Genomic DNA, 20,256 nt, shown 5'->3' on the forward strand with positions numbered 1-20,256 from the left:
ACTCAACTCTGATAAAACTCGCAGATATAGTCTACGAAGTAATCACATGTTCATCACTGTGCAATCAGTTTTTCCAAAGTTACTACTTAATAACTGATGTGATTGTGCTATATTTAAACCTAGGATGCCTGAAGCGTTTATCGCCTCTTCAATGTCGCAATCCATTGAATCATGCTCACCATCATGTTCGCTGGCCCTTTCCACATGTTGGATTGGCATTGGATGCACCTCATGTGCAGGATGCATCCAATGTGAGTCTAACTTACAGAAGGATAGGTGCCAATGCGTTGGATTCATGGGATGGGGAAAACATGCTCATTTGAGAAATAAAGGGGTATTTTAGCCCATTTTACACACAAATTTTCACAGAAACCCTAGCAGGAAGGAGAACAAAGAATGGAGAGCAAGATTTCTTGCGTTTGCTGCAGCTACATACTGCCATTGTTTTGTTGCATTCTATTATTTCTTGAACAACAATGTTCTTTTACAATCATCTTATCGAAATTACCAGTTAATCACTTATGGTGTATGCTTGAGACTTGTATGTTTAATCATTGATTAATGTACAGTTGAAAGTTTTAAAAAGTACATATTTATGTCTACACAAGTAAATTCCATTTTTGTAATTTATACACACACACACACACATCTTTGTCCTGTTTCGGGGTTATCTTGTCCTATTTCGGGGTTTTGTGTTCCATATTGGATATTGTTGTGAAGGTAAATCCCCTCTGTGGACAAGGGCGATCCCTCTAGCCCAATGAGTGGGTCTACCAACAAACTAAACAAACTAACATACACTTTCCTACCTTATTTTTAACAAATGTAGAGAGAGAGAGTGGCCTACCTCGCTCTAATGCCAATTGCTCAATCCTTTTGGAGATGACTTTGATTCTTTCACTCTAGGCCTCGCTCCTTACTTGTTCTTCACATCCGAGTACCTACAAGGGAGATCAAAGAGCTATGCAAGATACAATAGCATATATGGCATACATCAAACATAAACTACTTAATAGATCAAGGAGTATTAAGCTAAAAGCATAAACATTTACACAATTATGGAAAGTGAACATCATATGTCTATATTAATGAACTAAAAAGGGAAGCATACAACATGTGACTTGATGTTGGAGACCTTCTTTTGGTGGATGTCCAAGTCTAAGAAAAGACTCTTCAAGCACTCTTTCTCCAAGTTAGAATGGGCAACATGTAAGCATAATCTCAGTATAGGAATGCAACAATCAATGACCAACCATTTGGGGATGGAAGGGAGTTGATTTATAGGAAAGGAGAGGAAGTTAGGGATCCACAAAAGAGGGAGGAAGGTCCACATCTCAAGGCGAAAGCCCATAATGATAAGATCAAGAGGTCCAAATGGGAGAGCTCGACCATATCAACAACAACCACTATCCAACTTGTTGTTCTCGAAGTTTCTAGTGCATGAAGCTTCTCCTCCAGTTTGGGAAACCCTGCCAAAAGAGGTTCAGTGCGGATTTTCATATCAATACCCATGCTACCAGTGCTAGGGTAAAGCAGAGCAACTCGCCATCAACGCGAGCAAGCAGTGGAGCAAAGCACGTTGGCCCTAAAAATTAAAACCTTCTTCAGAATTGACTCAGGGCAGTTTTCCTTTGGTTTTTTAGGGATGTTTTGTCTTTGTATCATGATGGATATACTTCACAGTCGTCAACATTTTGGCACTTCAGGATATGGAATAGGAAGTGAACAGGAGGTGTGACAAGATATTGTGTAACAGATTCCCCCTAAAGCATGAAGGCAGAACATGTAGTGATGGTTGAGATGCTTTACAAGCCAAGGCAAAGACTATAACAACACCATCAAGAGACCTGCAAATCAAGCATATACATATACATATACATATCTAACATCTCTGATAAATATGCCTAGTGATACATGAACATGCATCTAATGATACATGAATCCATGGTATGGATGCATCCATCTGAATAAAAGGTATCATGTGTATGGATTCATGGTATGGTCGCAACCATCTGAATAAACAAGATCATATATATGGACCCTGGTATGGTTCTAGCCATCCATACAGAGGAAAACATGTGTATAATCATGAATAACTCATAACTCCACGCAACCTGGATGTTATTAGACATAATCCAGGGTCTTGCGGCTCCGTGTCGACCTGATCAATGTACGAATTCTAACATGTGAATAGATGTGTTGAAGTCGAACATGATAGAGAATCACCTGATTACCGGTCAATGATGTAAATCTTTAACAGATACAAGGGAAACCACCAATAATGACAATGGCTCTCAAGGTACAATCAACACAATCCACGAATGTGAATAATGAAGTTGAAGTCGAACACCCGTAGAGTCATCTGATTGAAGGTCAATGATGTAAACATGTTGTCAAATGTGAAGAAATTTCCATTGAGGCATGCAAGCTCTAAGGTACTGGAAGGGAGTTTCTAAATCATCTTCCTGGATAATGAGTTGAAGTTGACAGGAAGTGATTCGTCAAAGGAGGGCCATAAAGTTTCCCACATCATCGACATGAAACATAGGATATCTCAAAATGATAGAAGTGATCCAGGATTGTTACAGAGAAGGTCAAATAGTGTATAAGAGGTAAAGAACTGTAGATGGGACTTCTCTTGAACATATCGGTGACACAACTTCAAAGTTTGGCAACATTTGACTCAACATAAGACCACAAGTCATGATGACAAGGTATAATCAGATGAGAGGCAAAAATGGATTTCCAAAACCCGGGAAGGCAAGTAATGCAGTGAGGATAACTCAAACACGACAGGAGAAATAGTTAAGTGTCATGTTCATAGAGCGACACGCTGCCTTTACACAAAATACAAGATATGTTCACTTTCATTTGTCCTCACTATTTCTAGTGAGTACCTCTTTATGTTTACACAAGCTTGAAGAGGATAGCATATGCTTGTCGTGTAAGTTCATCCTTCGGATGAATCCATCTTAGCAAGTTTTACAAGCCTTGGGAAGGAGAAACTCGGTCTCATCATGGTGACAAGTCCTGCATCATTTATGTTTTACAAGTCCAACAGAGGGGTAAATGCATCTTTTTCATGTTTAGAGAATTTGAAAAAGAAGCGAAAAGGAAAACTCCAAAGGTCCCTTTTTGTAAATAATCTCTTGAACCCGAAAAGGTAGAAAACAATATCTAAGAGAACCTTTTAGCCATGTTCGACTAAGGTATTCCTTTTTCGTACAATAGTCTATCTCAGTCTGGAAAGGGGTTAAAATTATACTGAGTCGTTGTCATTTCATTTACTTTAATGAGTTTGATACGACAAGTACTCAACAATCTTTTCATTTTTTGAGAATCAGAAAAGAGCGTAAATATGACTCTGCATGGGAGAACAAGTGGTATAAAAATGATAGAAACTGGTTCCGGTCATGATGGAACTACTCAAAACATGTAAAGGTCAATAGGTTGGCTAATAATACCACTCATCGCAGATGTTCCCCAGGCAAGGGTAAAATAATCAAGTGAATGCATATGATCACCCAAAGAGATGGTGACGATGGAATGAAAAAACCAAGGCTCATCCAACAAAAAAGGTTGATAAAGATGGCAATCACGAGAGGTAGAGTGGGAATGGTTTCATTTTTACACAAGCTTGAAACATGAAAAACTATGCTTGAGTATACGTGAAGATGGTTTCATTTTTCACAAGTGTAATGTCCCTTAAGAATAAATAATAATAATAATAATAATAATAATAATAAATAATAAATAATATAAGATAATATTAAAATACAAGAAAATAAATAATAAACAATAAATAAAAAATAGTAATAGTAAATAAATAATAATAAAATAATAAATAACAATACTAAAGCTCTAAATAAATATAAATATAAATAAACAAAAAAATAGTAAAAATCAGTGAAGCTATCAAAAAGTAAAAACAAAAGAAATAAAACAAGAAAGCAGTAAAAATTCAGTAAAACTATCAATTAGCGGAGGATCAGGGGAAAGTTTCTAATAACCAGCCGGAAGACGAGGCTGAGAAGCTGTAAGGTTTTCCAATTCTTTGGAAGCTTCATCCATAAGAGGACAAAGGTGAATGGGATGATTACCATCACACAACTTATAGGGAAATTTAACTTTTCCCTTTTTCCCATGAGCTTTATTGTTACTAGTTGAGGGTCTGTTACCAACATGAACTCCATAGGCTGATGGCAAAGGTCGATGTGCACCTGTAGACCACACTTCTAAGACTTTGGGAATACCATGACAATTTCTAAGAAGGTGGTCACCTTTACATGATATCCAAGGGAATTTCACTTTCCAGGGTTGATTGGAAATTTTGTCTACATCACTAGCAATAGTTGTTTGGTTGTCCCCTTGCTTATTTTGCTTCTTTTTCTTCATCCTCTTCTTCTTCTTAGCTTCCTGGTTACTAGAATCCAGACTTTCACGAGGCAAATAGGAAGAGAGGGGTGAAGAAACAGGCGAAGAAGGCGAGGGATCAACTTTAGGATCAACATGATGTTGATGTTGTTCAGATGGAGGAGAACTTGGTTGAAAAGCAGTTTGGACACTCAGAATCACCGAGGCTGAAAACAACTAAATTGGCAAACCAATGGTTAATCCAGGAAGGGACAACGTTGCCATATAAGGAGCACCAACATTTCCAAAAGAAGGAAAAGGACTAGGATTCGCGTCAAGGGGGTTTCCTTGGTTGGTGAACTCAGGAATTGTTTCCATTATTGTTTCCATTAGTCTCAACCTAAGATCTACTAAGGAATATTTCCATAGGATGGATGTTTTTCCATGGTCAATTAATTGATTTTAGAAATTAACAAAACAAAATAAAAAAGGGGTAAGTTAGGCAAGGGGGTTTACCAAGTATCTGTGAACCACTATATACACCTTAGCTGAAACCAAGGACTTAACGTATGGTGGTTGGTATCCCCGAATGATGTATTCAATGTATCACGTCTACAAGGCGGCTGACTCAGTTACCTATGGCTAAAGGATAGCAACCTAATGGTGTCTCTCAATATATACACGACTGTACAGGGAGCAAAAGTCCATGTTAGCACTGTCTAATACATAAATGTTAGGTGAGAGCGTTGTCATATACTTGCCATACTAGAGTGCCTTCAATATACCCGAGAGTAGTGGAGAACCTCTGATATACTTTCGTACTGCAATGGGATTTCACCCCTAGGATATAATGCATGCAGTTAACAATAGCTTCTAGGTTTATAAAATTTGGAAGACATCCCTAGCCTAGATCTTTAAATGTTTGTGTTAAGTTCTAAATGCTCCTTAGGTTAATTCAGTAAATTTTAATGTTGTTCTTGAATTATGTTTCAATTTTTAGGCTCAAACAATGTAACTTGAATCCTAAAATGCAACTATATGAGAAAAGGAATCTTTTCACTTCGACGAATGCTATACTAGCAAGGGAAGAGAATTCAATCAATTAATGCATCAAACAAGAGAATGCATCAAAGAACATGCCTCCACTAACTTTCCTTTCCAAATGCAATATGCAAAAGCAAAACTAAACTTCACTTTCACTATCCAACATGCAATCTATCGAAAGCAAAAATGACTTTTACTTTACTAAGATGCACTTTATCTAAATGATGTTCTCTTTGATTTCAGATGCTCTAATGCAATTAAGCTTTAACTAAAGCAAAAAATGAGATTTTTTATTCAAAATGCTCCTAATGCAAATGATGCACCAATCAAAGCAACACCAAATCAAATCCAAAAGCACTCAATGAAAATGTCTTTCATCTTTCTCTTTTGAATAGATAAACAATACACTCTTTTTAGTTTGTAAACCAAGCAATGTAATCTATGCTTGATGAATAACAAATATGAATCTCAAATGCAATATGACCTAATACAATTGAAAAGCAACTTTGCAAAAGACAAACCGAAACTAATGCAAACCAATTTTTTGAATGATTTTAACATATAACTAGATCTAACCAATCAACAAACCACAATCTCAGTGACACTTACAAGTGGCGAGTGACAATCACATGACCTATAAACCCTAAAATCAATCCAATTTCACTCAAACACTTGAAAGCTAAAAAAGGCAAGAATTTGCCAATCAAATGAGGTAATCAGACAAAACACCAATAAATCCAATCACACAGGACAAGAAAAGACCTCAAGGGCTCAAACACACTGGAGTTTGACAGAGAAAACCCTAAATTTTTGCCAATCTCTAAGATTAATGTGGTTGTTATGGCCAAATTGGTGCTAAATAGGGGATAAACACAATTGTTTCAAGGGAAAACGCACTGGCAGCGCAACAGTCAGAGAAAAAAGCGCGCTAGGCAAGGAATAAGGCAAAAAATAAAAAATATTTCCACAAACACTCCAAAATTAGCACTCTAAGGTAGCAATCACTAATTGTGCAAACCTATACAGACTCAAACTAACGAAGAACTCGATGGTCGGTCAAACTGATCAAGAGATCAGATGAGAAAAGAGGATAAAGAGGCTATAGCTTCCCTAGTGGAGTCACCATTTGTTGTGAAGGTAAATCCCCTATGTGGACAAAGGCGATCCTTCTAGCCCAATAAGTGGGTCTAGCAACAAACTAAACAAATTAACACACAATTTCCTAGCTTATGTTTAACAAATGCAGAGAGAGAGTGGCTTACCTCGCTCTGATGTTAATCGCTCAATCCTTTTGGAGATAACTTTGATTCTTTCGCTCCAGGCCTCGCTCCTTACTTGTTCTTCACGCCTGAGTACCTGCAAGGGAGATCAAATAGCTATGCAAGATAAAAGAGCATATATGGAATACATCAAACATAAACTACTTAATAGATCAAGCAGTATTAAGCTAAAAGCATAAACATTTACACAATTATGGAAAGTGAACATCAGATGTATATATTAATGAACTAGAAAGGGAAGCATACAATCTATGCCTTGATGTTGGAGACCTCCTTTTGGTGGATGTCCAAGTCCTAGCAAAGACTCTTCAAGCGCTCCTTCTCCAAGTTAGAATGGGCAAGATGTAAACATAATATCAATATAGGAATGCAACAATCAATGACCAACCATTTGGGGATGGAAGGGAGAGGGAGTTAGGGATCCACAAAAGAGTGAGGGAAGGTCCACATCTCAAGGGGAAAGCCCATAATGATAAATATCAAGAGGTCCAAATGGGAGAGCTCGACCATATCAACAACAACCAATATCCAGCTCATTGTTCTCAAAGTTTCTAGTGCACGAAGCTTCTCCTCCAGTTTGTGAAAACTTGCTAGAAGAGGTTCAACACGGGTTTTCATATCAAAACCCGCGCTTCTAGCACTAGGGTAAAGCAGAGCAACCTGCCATCAGCACGGGCAGGCAGTGGAGCAAAGCGCACTGGCCCTAAAAATTAGGGTTTTAGCTAACCTTCTTCAGAATTGACTTAGGGAAATTTTCCTTTGGTTTTTCAGGGATGTTTTGTTTATGTATCATGATGGATATACTTCAGAGTCGAGAACATTTTGGCACTTCAGGATATGGAACAGGAAGTGAATAGGATATGTGACAAGATATTGTGTAACAGATACTTGAATCCATGTATCATTGTGTCAAGTAACTTAGCTAAAAATTAGTCACAACATAATGTATGTTTTTGGGGTTTGTGTCAAGACGCAGAAATCTAAAAAAAATCCAGCATTGTCCAAACAACACAGATGTTCCAACTGTCAATCAATGTCAAACCCAACTCCAAGAATACATAGAAAATCCATGAACAGATGACTTATTCAAAAGTGGGCAACCATATCTACCAGAGTTACTTTTTAACATCTTTTGTAACTACAATCTTTTTAAAACATAGTCGCAACGAAAAAATGCCTATGCCTATACAAACATACTCCTACACAAGGATCTTAAAGAAAACTCAGAAAACATGACAGTATCACACAAAATTTCCCTGAGCAATATTTACGAAAGCAGTAAAATATATTTAATGAAACATTACAAATATAAGTACAATATAAAGCACAAAGGTGATCATCTGTTGGTTGGTCGAATTACCCAAATTCAAAATTGTATAACTTTGGCCAAGTCAACTCAAAAGTTTTACATTTCTTTGGCTCACAATAGTGTGTGATTCTCATGCCAACAATGTACAACTCATTAGCACAAAATTCTCTCGACCTATCATCCATGCATAACAGATTAGCTAACCTAAAGGTGCTACATCACACATATTGTTAGTTTAAACTTGATCACTAGGGTTTACTTTGACTTGGTCTTCAGGTCTCTTTAGATCTGTGCTCCTAGATCCATGCTCTGCTACTTGATCACTAAGAGATTCTAGCTGTAACGGGTGTTAAGGTTGGCTCCATGTAACTAGTTCCTCAGATTTTGATGGATGCACTCTTCTTGGGGATCAAAGTTGACTTGTTTTTTTTTATCGAGGTTGAGTTGGTCCAATTCATCTTTCCAAGTTGTGCACTATTGTCTACTAATCATTGCAAATTTAAGTTTGTTCTCTTCACCATTATCCACTACAATTTTTGTTGCCTGCATGCACAAGTCTGCATTTGTGGGTTCTTCACACAAAGTCAAGCTCTGCACTTGACATTTTGCACAAAGTTGCACTCAATAGTACCCGATTATTCATTATTTCAAGAGATTGAATTTAGGGAGATGCTACAAAGAAGTCATTGGTTTAAGAAATTCAAGATCTATACATCCTTGTTAGTCTAGGTAGTGTATTTTTGTGTTCTGGTTCAAGGACAATAAATGCTATCTTGTAGAAAATAGCTTGCAAAAGTTTACAAAATGTGGCTATAGAATTTTAAAATCATTCTCGTGATTGAATATTAAGATTGTATGTACATGCCACTTTTTTGGCATTTGTCATTGTACTTAGAGAAGCAAGGTGCTCGATGGCTTAGAGTTACCTGGGAGATGTTTGTGTCTCTGTATATGTGACGCTAAAAAAATAGAAAAGAAAAAGAGTCAAATAAAAAAATAAAAAATAGGCAACATCTTATTTTTTCTTCTTTACTATAAAAGAAAAAATTGATGTATTATTTAAACAAGATCCATGTTGACCCCAAATTTGTTAAGTATCAAGAGGTTGCAACTTAGGGGTTTTTGATATCTCTCTCAGTGCTTAATGGATTCGGGGTTAACATTGATCTATGTCAATTTAGAATAAGATATAAATCTTTAGTAACATGTTTGGTTCATTACAATTAGCAATGTAGTTAGAAGATACTAAAGGTATGAAAAACACATACCACAAATATTAACAGTAAGATGCTCACGAGTACAGAAAAATACTTCATAAATGTATAGTACCTAATAAAATCACTAAAAGTATGATAGTGTAAACCAGAAGCATCCACACAAAAAAATAATATACTAAGATTAAATCATCCATTACGTTGTTGGAAAAAAATTGTAAGACAAAAACGAAAAAATCCTTTGACAATATAAGAATCATAGTTATATCATATGGTAAAGAAAAATGCATAAAATAAGATAACATGTGCAATGGATAAAGAACATTAAATGAGAATTAATTTGACAAGATTGTTTTAGTAAAGTTAGGGTGGATTTAAATAAGCATTTCAAATTTTAAGACAGTTCTGAGTTCGACCTTTTTCATATTGGATTTTTGAGCAAGTAGTAAGAAATACATTAAAAAAAATGCAATACCGATGTGGTTCATTATTTTATTTTATTTTAAGAAATATGCATAATTAGTTCTTGGTAAAAATGGTACTAACCATTTTTTAACGTGTGGATGTAATGGAGGGGAGTCTGGTCTTCTGCGGCAAACAAAATCGAGAGGAACAAGAAGCTGAAACTTTGGCCCCATACGGTGTGTTCAGCAAACAATGGATGCTCACTCTGCTCATGCCTGTTCACAAACCCAAGAAACAACCCCTCAAACACACAACACTGACATAACACACATGGTAGTGAAATCCACCTTAGGGGAGTTAATTAGCTATGGTAAAATATTATGAATATTGCATTACGTTAGTTGAAGGGAAAATATTACGAACATCAAGTCATAATAACGGTCTCAGTATATTGCAAATACAATGGAGCAACGTGAACGGCAATCCAGAGATCGATCTTGATGCAATCTGTTTTATGATCAATGCCTCCGTTAATAATAGAGTTGTTATCACCAGTTCTAGCAGACACTAAATAAATCAATGGCGATCTCATAATAGGAAGCTGATATTGAAGTTCATAGCGTATTGCACCTACCTTTACATTTTGTTGTTGTTTCTCTTTGTTTCGACCACTAATAAAATGTCTAGGCTCATCCTTCTCTAATGAACATCCTTCCTTTATTTCTAGGCTCATTTCTCTATTCAAGCTAGCTCATTTTATGCGTCCCTTAAGTAATTTACGCTACAAGTATAACCCATTTTTTTTTATAAACATCTAAGCCTGTAATATTTCCATGAGCTTGAGCTTTTACCATGGTTTCAATTTTAGAGTTGTTTTTATTGAACTAAATAAGATGGTATATAATCTGAAAAATCTAGATTCTTGCGTGATATTCTAGCAAAGTATCCCAACTTTAATGAGTGTTCTATTTTGTAGAAGGTCGGGACTTCAACTAAGGCATTGGACAATGTATGTTATTTTTTCGGTTATTAATTTAGTCGCTTTTTACCCTCGACTTTTGATTGCAACCATGCACTTGTAAGTGTGGTTTACCATTGTAATTAGACAGACCATTTAGATGTGTTTATTGTGACCTAATAAACTTGGAATCTAGTCAAGAGTTTTAGAGTAATGTGTACCTTGAACAAGTTGATACTCATTTCTTAGAGACTCTGGGTCAATTAACATTCTATCTTGTCACGTATTCACTAAACGGTTACATGGCTACTGTCACACACTTGATTCGACTAGTTTCCAAGTGGAGGTGTAGAGTAGTTCCATTCACTACATGTCACACTATATTTCAGATTAGACACAATAATCCTTCCTTTTATATAGATTGTTCTGTGTTAGCGTAGTCCCTAACTACGATTCTCTCCTTTAAAATTTTCCATCAAGAATTAAAAAAAAAATTGTTATGTTGTTCAATTGCATTGAGCTATGCTTGTTTTTGTCCATACAGGCTATGGTGATTCATGAGATGCGACCTAAATATTCCAACATGGTGATACATTGTTTTTTTGTGGATCTGACAAGTTATTTAAGACATAGATAATTTATTTTTTATTAAGTTAAAAATTAGGGGTCACATCACTATAGATTTTACAAAGATTATTCCACTATGTGTTGAGCATCTTTTTTTTTGTAATCTTGGTGGGACTACATTTTCATCATGTCCAATATATCACCTCGATCAGGGCACGGAATTGAACCAGTGACTTCACATCAAGGAGTGCCTTAACAGAGCACCCGATCACTGTCTATCCAAGACCCCATGAATGTGTCGAGCATCTTTAAAAAATCGATGCTTATATATGAAATCTCAAGGACTTCCATAAATTCTCACATAATATTTAAGGGTGCTAGCTCAAAGGAAGAGCACTTGCATTAAGCAGGAGGTCAGTGGTTCAATTCCACTGTGCCCTAACATGAGTTAATCAATGATATTGCAATTTAGTTTTAATTAAATATTTTTTATGCTGATTTATTTCAATGGTGAGGTATTTTTCTGGATTCGTTGTTTTATATGCTTTTTTTCCTTTGGAAAAAAGTCGTAATTTCTATTAATATGTAAGAAATTACATTTTGTAGATGCTTAAGCATATGCATGTGGAGGCATGTTGCCTATCAAGTTCAAAAGAACAAAAAAGATCCAAATATGTATTCTCCATGCAGGGAGCATTTGGTATCAATTCATCTGATTCCAGTGCCTGTTCTCTACAAGAGAAGCTGTATCAAAATTATTTCTGTCTCTTCTCAGAGAGAGAAATAAATATCAAAATTGGTGACTAAATGTCTCAAACAATAGTTCAAGTGCTGTAAAAATATAATAGCATAATATATACAAGTGTTCATGCAAAAAAGATGGGCCTATAGCCCATGATCTTGGAGATCGATGAAAGGTCTATGACAATGTTGATAGTATGTCCCATCGATCTCTTCCTAAATTAACTAGTCATCGTTCTGTCTAAGCACTGCCTCTTTGGATAGGAAATCTGCCCCCGAGTCGCGCTCCTTGTAAATGTGATGACAGTTAAATGAGTCAAATGTGGAAATCAATATGTGGGCCTCATCCAATATATGCCTCAATGAAAATGCATTGCAATGTGATGCTTTACTTAACCAATTGCAAACAATTTTGGAATCCCCAAAAAGCTGTAGATGTCTGCAATGCTTTTCTAATGCAAAGTGTATGAGATGTTTTGCAGTGCATAATTCAACATAATTGTTAGTTCCCTCCCTAGTGTCATTTGTATTTTGAAGCAATGTGATTCATTCAGGTATAGTATGGCTCTGCCACCACATCCCGCCTCATGTGTGGATCCATCAAAGTATGCCCACGAGATGGTCTTGTCAATGACTTTAGGCTTGACGATTCTGGGGGGGGTTGAGAGTCCTCCTCGGGCAGGAGGTCAAAGTTCGTAGCGACTCTGATCATAATAGCAGGCCAGTGCAGGTTCTTCAAATTAAATATAGAATGATTCCTAGCAATCCAAAATGACTAGCACATAAGTAAAGGCATGTTCCTGGCCTTTCCATTATGGTTTTTACACCATAGTTTGTTTTATATGCTTTGTAATGAGACAAAATTGATATTGTAGTGTTTTGAAACATAATTTTTTATTGTGTCATTATCTCTATAAAGATAATATGTCTTAATCCTAACTATTGTCTCTAAAGAGACACAAATGAAATTGTCTCCTAAGAGACAATGATGCTTGTGTTATTAACAACCAATCAAACAATTAGCAGAGTTAGAAATCGTTCATTGATTTTTCATGAGTAACATTCAAAAGTTTTAGCTCTTTATTTTGTTGTAATTGAAGTTAGGATACTTTTGATGATATTTCACTCAAACTTCTAGTTTTTTATTGTATTGCAATTGAAGTTGGTTGTGTTATTCATATTGGTAATCCAGGTTTGGCATCCTTAAAAATCATAAGGGACTTTCATATGGCTTTGCACAAGTCAATATATATTTCTTTGTTTGACAAATTTTTGTTCCTGGTAGATATACCCACCCTGGTGTGGGCATTTCCAAGCATTAGAACCTACATATAATAAAATTGCAAAGCAACTTTGTGGGGTTGATTCCCTTGTCTTTGCTAAGATGGATCCCCATGCAACATGGTGGAAGCTCATAACTTTTATAAAAAATGTGGATTGAACAGTGTGAAGTAGAAATTTAAAATTGTTTGCTTGAAGCAGAGAAGGTGCAAAAATGCACATGTAGTTTGTTTGTTTGTTTGTTTGTTTTTTTCATGTATCAGACATTTTGTTCGAGTAACTTAACGGTAATTATGAAGTTTATGTACGACACTGATCCTTCTCCTCCATTGGACCTTGACACACAATAATGTAGAAATCAACACATTCAAATTCAAATTATGTGCAAGTAGAATGTAAATGACTCCAATCTTTTGATCAAGTGAGACAATTCAATATTGAAAAATGGTCAGAAACGACTAGGAGAGGAGAAAGAAATATGCACCAAACCTATGTGGTAGGAAACAATATTAGCATCAAATATACACTTCGCAACTTTTTCGGAATAGGGTCTACTTTCTTAGGCATAAAAAACCCTTTTCGTTTATTTATAGGTCCATGCCTAGTCAAATACATAGCTAAGTCTTGTGGAATACCATCCTGGATAAAGGAAAGCTTGTGGATCCTATCATAAGAGTTCACCATGGTATCTTTGAATAGTCAAATAAAGTTGTTATGCCAACGAAAAGAATTATTTAATGAATGCTCAACAAAAGGTCCACTTCTCTCCTATCAAAGAGTCTGAAGTCGCTATGTCAGTGACTACCTTTATTGATATATTTATTTTGTAGATCTTCTTTAAGTTAGTTCATCCAATGGTAAATTTTGAATTTGTCATTTTGGAAAAAAACTTTGAATAAACCTCGTGTGTCACAAACCAGTGCAAATGCCCAAAAGAAGTTAAGTAAGGACAAACAAAGGCAAATCCAATCACCTTAAGAGAAAATGGTAAAAGATTGTAAGCTTTTCGATATCTAAAAAGAGCATATTTTTTAATCAAATATTTGTTATTGAAACTTCAAAGAACATCTTTGAAGATTGAGAGGCAATCTATTTGGAAAAGCTATAGAATCTGTAAATTTGGCATAATGTAAGTGATTTCTCTTTATCTTCTAACTTTGAATGGCATTTTGTTTACTAATTTTTATATTTGGTGATCTTCTATATGTTATGATTCTTCTCGAATTTATGCCTTACAACGTTTCCTTTGTAAAATGTGGTGAAATTGCTAATTATGATTTGAATGAATGAATAATTCTCATTATAGGTGAATTTTGACGACCAAACACCTTCCTCATATGCAAAACATTATTGTGTCGAGAGGCTTGGGTAGATGTATAAGCATTAGATGTATTGTAAGAAATATTGTATGTCAATGTTTTTAATGTTAGCTATAATAATAATAATAATATCTTAAAAAAACAACACAATCTTTCATGTTTTCTTTAGTCCTTCTTAGTGCAATAAACCGGTTTGAGCCCACTAATAAATAAATAAAATTTAATTTGTTATATTTTATTTTTGTTTTTATTAATAAAATTACGAACAATTTTTTAGATAAAAGAAAATCATAATACCATAGGCTAATACCATGGTTTATCAATACCACAAGTCATTTAGGCTTTTGATTATTATGTTATGGATCTAAGCTTTTAATTATTCTAGGCTTTTTAATTATTCACAATACCATGGGCCAATACCATGACTTATCAATACCACATGCCCAAAAATCATAAATTATTTCACAATCAAAATAATTTATAAATATTTTATTTTTATTTTATTTTATGACATTTTTTAATTAAATCTAAGAGCAAAAAGGTTATAATTACTTTTGAGATATATCTAAACCCTCAATCCCTCCATCCTCATAGCTACTAAAAAAATACCCATTTAAATCGAGGTTTTAATAAAATTAAAAATTATAATACTTTATATATACATATGTGAAATTTGTATAATATAAATAATATTATAAAGAACCGTGACAGATGCATCTTAACCAAGGATCCAAGCGAAGAGAGAAAGTAAAGTGACTAACAATGATAGAGGAAAGATAATGCTTATTGTATTTTCTTTGACATGATTGATCCAAAATGTAGGTTTAATATTGTACAATCAATTATGTTTTTTAATTTAGATACTTTCTCAAATATAGTACAATGGGATCGGATTTGAGAGAGAGAGAGAGATGGATTTGGAAGGGGAAAGAGAGGGAGGGAAGAACAAAGATGTTGAGAGATAGAGGTGGAGAGAGAGAGAGGGAGTGACATGGGAGAGATGAAGATCCAATAGAGGAGAGAGGAGATGAGGGAAGAGAGATAAAAAGAGAATATAGAGATAGGGAAAGAAGGGGAAGAGAGAGAGAGAGGGAGACATAGATATGGCGGGGGGAGAGAGGTGGAGAGAGAGAGAAGGAGAGAAGTAGGGAGATAGCGACAGATTTAGAGAGAGAGAGAGAGAGAGAGAGAGAGAGAGAGAGAGAATGATGGGGAGAGAGATAGAGGAAGGTGGGAGATAAAGGGAGATAGATGAAGGAAGAGAGACGACTTGAGAGAGAGAAGGAGAGAGAGAGGGAGTTGGAGGATGTGAGAGAGGGAGGGAAGAAGAAAGACATAGAGAGAGAAAGGTGGAGAGGGAGAGGGAGTGATAAGGGAGAGATGGAAATACACTAAGGGAGAGAGGAGAGAGGGAGGGAAGAGAGAGAGAGAAGGAGAGGGAGAGGGAGATAAGGGGAAGAGAGAGAGAGAGAAGGGGAAGAGTGAGAGGGAGAGGAAGAGGGAGGGAGGGAGAGATAGATAGATATGGAGAGAGTGTGTGTGTATGTTTTGGGGGTGAGAAGGAGAGACAAAGGTGGAGAGACAAGGGGAGATATAAATATAAATGAAGGGAGGAGAGAGGGAAGAAGAGAGAGGCAGAAAGAGGGAGGGAAGAAGAGAGAGGCAGAAAGAGGGAGGGAAGAAGAGAGAGGCAGAAAGAGGGAGGGAAGGAGAGAGATAGATATGGAGAAAGAGTGTGTATGTTCGGGGCGTGAAATAGATAGACAAAGGAGAGACATTGGGAGATAGAGATATAAATGGAAGGGGTAGAGAGGGAAGAAGACAGAGACAAATAGAGGGAGGGAGGAAGAGAGATAGATATGAATAGAGAAGAGGAAGAGATAGACAGAGAGATAAGGGGAAGAGAGAGAGAGGGATAGGAGAGATAGATAGATATGGAGAGAGAGAAAGCATGTTTGCGGGTTGATATAGAGAGATAAATAAGGAGAGACAAAGGGAGATAGAGATATAGATGGAGGGGGTAAGAGGGAAGAAGAAATAGACAAAGAGATGGAGGGAGGAAGAGAGACAGATATGGAGAGAGAAAGAGAGAGTGTGACATGTGTTTAGGGGGGTGAGATAGAAAGACAAATAAGGAGAGATGGAGGGAGGTATAGATATAGATGGCAGGGGGAGAGAGGGAAGAAGAGAGAGATAGAGAGAGGGAGGAAGAGGTGGAGAGAGAGATGGGGGAGAGAGGGAGGGGGGGAGAGAGAAGGAGAGAGGGAGGGAGATAGACACATAGATGGAAGGTGGAAAGAGAGGGAAGAAGAAAGAGACACACAAAGACAAATATAGACATAGAAATTCATGAATATTTTGGTTTTTCACTTAAATCGATGTATTGTTTAGTGTAGTTGTTGATTTCCAATCCTATTTGATTGCTTCCACTAGATGCATTGATGTCAGTGTATATGTCTATTTCTAATCCTATTTGATAGCTTGCGCTAGATGCATTGATTTTAGTGTATATGTTGATTTCTACTCCTATTTGATTGCTTACACTGGATGCATTGGTTTTTGTGTAGATATTGATTTCTAATCCTATTTGATTTCTTGCTATAGATGCACTGATTTTAATATAGATGTTGATTTCTAATCCTGTTTGATTGTTTGCACTAGATGCATTGATTCCAGTGTAGATGTTGATTTCTGATTTGATGCAACTAGATGTGTGATGTACATTAATTTCAAAGTAGATAGATTAATAGTGTGCATTGATTTCAGTGTAAGCACATGAAAATGATTAATGATGTGCATTGACTTCTGCGTTACAATAATTCAACCATAAATATAATACTTGAATTTCATCCCAAATAAAATGTTCACTTAACTTAAATGATTTCTTCCCAGAACTGTAAACTATTTGTAATTGCCTTCCTTCTTATTATTCCCATTTTCCATCATTCAACATTGTTAATCACTTTGCATTCAAATGAGATAATAGAAAACAACTACCATTGAAAATTATTTGGGGTTTAACACTCCATAATTCACAATGATTAATTTTGGAGAAAGCTACCATTAATATTGGAGAGCAAGAGAGACAAGGTATGATGTTTACTACAGTAGCTTGAGTTAAATATTTGAATGGTATATGATTCAACTACCCTTTTCATATGATCGATATGAAAAGATGACATAATAAGAACAATAGAAGAAAATAGTTTGATATTGATCACAATGAAGATTGTTTGTAATTGACTACATTCTTATTATTCACATTCTCTATCATTCAACATTGTTGCATTGTCATTTTGCATTCAAAAATTTTACTTCATCATTTTTCATCATTCAAGTTACTAACAGACTCTCTCATCTCATCAAAATGAGGTAACTAAGCAAATTTAAAATAAAGTTTGACCAAATTAATCCTAGACATATCTAGCATATTTAAAATGATCAAAATAATTAGATGCTCGACAAATTTTGTATGACCATGCATGACTGAAACTAGCCTAGATCCATCTTAACCTTGGATCTATCAAGTGCCAAGAGGGATCAAATCTCTCGAGGTGCAAACCTTTCTTCAAGTTTTGCACTCAAGAAAGAGGTTTGCACCTCCTGAGTTTTGATCCCTCTTGACGCTTGATAGATCCAAGGTTAAGATGGATCTAGGTTGGTTATATGAATGAATGACAATTTCTTTCTATGCAAAACAATATTATTTGAATGAATGATATTTTAACACCCACACAATTAAAAATAGTCTATGGGATCTATGTATTTGGCATTTTGCAATTCAATCATTTTCTCCTTTTGCAATTTAATCCTTTTCTTATTCACATTGATGATGAGCCGACCCATCTTGCTAACGGTCCCCTTGCTGAAAGGAAAATGCCAAGAAATCATTGCTAACATATAACCATAATTGTCCCTGATGTCCCTACAAGCATCACATTCCAAAACGAAATGTTTTTACATTTCCACTACCCTGGAAGTGCAAAAAATACACACTCATTCTTCCCAAGCTTGTTTAGGTCTTTTCCATCGTCTCGTTACACATTGAAGTTGATGTGAGTCAGTTATTAATTGAGTTATAAGAATCTTCGCTCTCGATAAAATGTTAGCTCCAATATAGACTTTTTGTTGGAGATCACAAGTAAGGTTGAATTCCTCAACATAGTACTTCTTCTTTCTACCCAACTTTTTTCCCCAATAATGCTTGCGAAGTTTCTCCATAACAAAATTCTTTAACTACTTGTTATTTGTGGGATAGGCATTGAGGTAGATATTCCATTTATGCATTCATTTGTTGTTTTGTCTCATCCATGTTTTTTTTCTTTCACTCATGCCTTCATTGAAGACAAATTTATGTTGGAAACACTGAAAGGGGGTTTGAATCATAATTTCTTTCAAATGTTAAATTATGTTAGTTAAGATTTTTATCACAAATTAAACCAGAACAAAAGAGAATTTTATTAATAATATAGTGAGGACTCCAACCCTTTTTGACAACAAAAATCAGGCTCCAATCTATACAAAAATATCTTTAACTTCTTCAAGGCTCCAACCGTGAACGAGGACTCCAATCCTGACAACAAATCTAGGCTCCAACCCAGTCTTTTACAAGGTTCCAACCTTGAAAAAAACTTCAATAAGTCTCCAAACTTCATTTTTTTCAAAAACAAAAGAATATTGCTTCAAAACATCATCAAAAGGACTTCAAACCTGCTATAATAACCTTTCCACAAATTGCTCCAAAATGCTTCACAAGGTCTGCACAAAAGTTCTGCTCCAACAAGTGATTAGGAATACTCCAACAAAGTTGCTCAAGTAGGACTTCAATTCTGTTAAGAGTACTTCAAAGGTCTTCAAAGGTACTCCAAATAGTTTGCTACCAAACTCTTTAAAAGATACTCAAAGAACTTCAAGTTTGTTCTTGAGGGAGAGGCTCCACAACTCTTTTTAAAATCTGATACAAAATAGTTCCAAGTCTACTTAACCTGGTCTTAAGCCTTTCCTCAATTCAACTTGAAATTCACTCATAAAATGACCTAATTCAGTTCTAAAAAAGGATAAAAACACTCAGGTTCGATTTGCAAGAAACCCATAGTCTACGCTTAAATTTGTCACAATTAAGGTAGTCTAGGAGGCCGAAAGTTACAAGTGGTTGAGGATTGTAGGAGATTGAGGTTCATCCTACCTCAAGGCTGAATCTTCTGCTTTAGGATAGTCTGCTCCAAAGGGCGAGAATTCTACTAAAAGGGGTTGAAGATTGTGCTCTTGAGAGGTTAGTTCCGAAGGCTGAGGAAGCTACTTGAAAAGGGTCAAATCTTCTGTTCTGAGGAGTCTACATAAAAGGTTGAGTAATCTACTTCAAGAGGGTCGAGACACTTGTTCCTAGAGGGGCAAAACCTCTGTTTCAAGAGAGCCTAAAATTGTTCACAATAAGGGTAATGAATCCAGCAAAAGAAGGCTTCTAAAATTGACCAAATATCCACTAACAAATTAGGAACCAAAATAGAGATATCAATTTCCAATCATTGCTTATCTTGCTTCTAAGTTCATGAGCTATGAACTTTTTGCTTGCTACTTAAGGTCCGAGCTCCTTGTACTTATATTCCTTGGTCAAGTTGGATGAGAAAATGGAGGATTCACATTGTGTATCTATACTAATTTTACCATGCTTGAATCGACATGTCTTTTGGAGAAAGGTCGACTAATGCACATGTAGGCCGACCTTTTTGAGAGATAAAATATGGATCTCCTATCTTGTAAATTCGATTTATCTTTAATAAGGAGG

This window comes from Pinus tabuliformis, chromosome 3_1 (assembly GCF_031772625.1).
Source record: "Pinus tabuliformis cultivar Carrire ecotype Pingquan chromosome 3_1, CPIR1, whole genome shotgun sequence".
Classification (NCBI taxonomy): domain Eukaryota; kingdom Viridiplantae; phylum Streptophyta; class Pinopsida; order Pinales; family Pinaceae; genus Pinus; species Pinus tabuliformis.